Source organism: Myotis davidii, unplaced genomic scaffold, assembly GCF_000327345.1.
Source record: "Myotis davidii unplaced genomic scaffold, ASM32734v1 scaffold816, whole genome shotgun sequence".
NCBI lineage: Eukaryota > Metazoa > Chordata > Mammalia > Chiroptera > Vespertilionidae > Myotis > Myotis davidii.
In genome coordinates, this window is record NW_006287546.1 from 159,043 (window position 1) to 162,624 (window position 3,582).

The following is a 3,582-nucleotide window of genomic DNA, read 5'->3' on the forward strand; positions in this document are numbered from 1 at the left end:
TGCTGCCTAAACAGTATTTTTCTTCAATAATTAAAGTAATTCACTCTAATTGCAATTGAATATTAATTGCTAAATTTCTGTTATTGCTGATGTGAAATTAATGATATCGATATAACTTCTGTAAAAATAATTGTTAAAATAGGTAATCTAAATCTAAATTGTACTCAATTGGTAAACAAATGCTTGTTGAGAAAAAAACAATTTTATTTCTATCTTATTAAATCTATTCCTGATGCCATTCACTAAGGTGGTGAAGTTCTATCATTACCACTCTGCTCCCAGATTCATGTGAAGTTACAAGGACTGGTAGAGTTCAAACCTTCTAAGAGGGCCCTCTGGTCATCTGTCCAACGTGGTCACAAAGGATGGGCTCATTGCCCAACACAACAGGATTCCTTGGCTACTGTTTTGGAGCCAAGCTTGGGTTCTGGGATTTTGGTCAAGGCTTGTGTATAGTCATCCTCTTGAGATGCCCACTATGTCCATTCTCTTCTAGGTCTTCCCCTTTCCCTGCATCCTACAAGGGAGAAGAGATGCTGGTCTAGGTAAACTCACCCTTCCTGTCCTGCAAACCTCTCCTCTTCCTTTGCTTTAGTTTCTTCTGCGTGCAAGGGCAGGTTCTCCTTTCTCCTACCTTCTGGAACAGACCAATATCCTCTTCTCAGAAAAGAGAGGTTTTAGAATATTAGACCAGGATTAGGGTGCACACAGGTGACTTCTACTTCAGTCTCTAATAGAAATGAGAAGGTTTTTTCAGGGGAGGTGGGGAAAACACAGGGAAACAGTACAAATTAACATTTCATTGCCATCCTGTTACACATGAATCCATATGAAAATGATGGTTTGCTATAGCCTTTTGAAGCTGTAGAAGCAGAAAGGATTTGAAAGCAAATGAGGGGAAAACACCATTGGTATGGAATAATGCTTCCTTACTAATCTTCCTCTGACCATCCAGAGGATGTATTGACCCAGATCATCTGTCCAGAAATCATTTTATCATCACAGGGTGCATCATTTTCTGTTAATTCTTGGCTTAAAAAACATTTAATATGTGAGATGTAGACACTTATTTTAATCTGCCTGATGAAGAAGTTGAGGAAATATTAGTATTCGTTTATGATAGCTGTAAGAATTGAACCTGTAAAGATTATTAGTAGAAATTATAAACCTTTCAGTAAAAATGTAGCATGACTAAATAGCAAGAACCTGTGCTGTTTCTTTGAAGTAATGGAAACCATACTATCTTGTGCTCTGGACAAATATTTATAAATGCCTATCATTATAATATCATTTTCTATTATTATGTCTTCAAACTTTAAGGGTCAGCAAATTGCAGTTTAGGGAACAATTCTGGACCACTACCAGAGCTAAGAACAGCTTTATATTTTTAAATTGTTTTTTAAAGGCAAGAAAGGAACAATAATTTGTGATGTGATATATTGATGGAATTCAAATTTCAATGTACATGAATAAAGTTTTATAGGAATGCAGCCATGCACCGTGATTTATATAGTGTCTATAAACTGTTTTTCATCTACCGTGATAGAATTGAGTAGTTGGAGCAGAGAAAGTGTGGTCCACACAGCCTAAAATAATTATTATCTAGTCCTGTTCAGAAAATGATTGCCAACGCCAGCATTAGAATGTGTTTGTGCATGGGAGCACGGAGAGGGGAGGTTGTTTTTTCTTTGTTTTTAATACATGTTTTCTGGTTCTATTCCAGAGGTTCTGACTATGTAGATCCCATTAGGAGACAAGGAATCTGAATTTTTAATAAGCATCCTGGGTAATACTGTAACCTAAAGGCCCCAGGATTACTCTATGGCAAACAGTTTAAAATCCAGATGTGAATCATCTGTGGATATTTCCTCCTGTGAAAAGAAATACTCCTAATCTCTCTAGGATATTAGGAGGAATAAGCAAATTTAAATAACAAACTACAATAGATGAGAAAAAAATTAAATATTCTTATCACAAAGCCTAGGTGTACCTTTGTCCCTTTTATAAAAATAAATTTACTCCCTACATACACTTGGGGAAAAATATTCTTTCCAGATAACATTTGTCAGAAATAATAATTCTCTTCTTCCCCAATCTAGGTCAAATTTAAATGTTTGAACAAAAAGAACATCACTAAGAATAAGATGTGAGGGAAGAGAAGTATTTCCATAACAATGTGTGTAGAGACAAACCCTACCCAGGAAGTACACGTGGCAGAACATGCTATATTTAAGATTACAAAATGCTTTCTGTTTCAATTCTCAATTTAAAGACACTTGTAGGTTTTTACATTTTTTTTCAGGATAAAATTTCTGAGATTATGCCTAAGAATGTAAACCTTTTAATTTCAGCTTATAAGTACGTCTCAGTCCATTTATGATGCATTTGAAAATAATTCTAATGAAATGAATATAATAAACTTGAAGAACATTAATGAATTGTGATTCAATCTATTGGATTAGATTTCCTCCATTGATAGCCAACAGCAGTTATTAGCTCTTCTATTGTAACTTCCTTGGAACATTTTAAATTTCTTGGTTCTCAGTGCACAGAATATGTATTATTATGAAGTGCGGTCCAGTCCAGTTCCTCTAAGGAACCAACCCTCCCCAAGCAGAGGGTCTATGTAATAGGAGCATCTAACCACATATAAATGCACATGAAGGCTAAGTTCGCTGGCCCCCTTCTCAACATCATTGACCACCATGCCTGCTGCCTGGTTAGCAATTCCCCACAGTCTCACTCCTTCAACTCCATACAGATCATTCTTCTCTAGCTCCCATCCTTTTCTTTGCCTATTAGTTCTGTTCTACTTATGCCCTCTTAAGTCTGGATACTCATAATAAATTCTTGTGATAACATAAATCTAGTTGTGCCAGGGCTCCAAATGCCTCCTCACCAGTCTTAGTTTCAGGGTAGGGACACAGAGGAGACACTATAACTGCTCTCAGCCTTTCAACTCAAGCACTTGTAAAGGAAAAGAATCATGAGCTTGCTCTCAGGAGGTGTGGAACATGCCCACCCGGACTGCAAGTGCCCCTCACACTCTCATGTAGGTTAGCACAGTTGACCATGTGACTGGTACCTATGTAGATGTGGTGTAACCTTGCAGTGGAAAACTATATGAGGTAATCTTGAATACAATGCCAAGAATAATTGAAACAGTCCCTTACAAACCTCAAAGCCCCTTAGTTTTCTTAGTAGCATTTGGGTAAATAGAAAAGAGAAGACTGAACATTTACAACGTTTTGGAAAAGGATTGAGAGTCAGGGCCCTTGGAATTGGCCTCCTCTGGTCTCCAGAGTGATGTTCATGTGCATCTGGCATTCAAGACTTCTGTGGTTTAGCATGATAGCTGGTCTCCCTCACTGCCAGAGCCTGAGTCTTCCCTGTGTCACAGAAATTTACCACGGTTCTCACTGGTGTCACCAATGATGCTATCTTTCAATCATGTCTTGTCAAGAAGTCCTTACACAGTCTTAGCTGGAGCGTGATCTCATTTCTTATCATAGATGGCCCTTGGCAGATTTCAGCTATCTTCCAAGTCCCCCATGAGGGAATTTTTGGTGTTTTTTCCTCCCC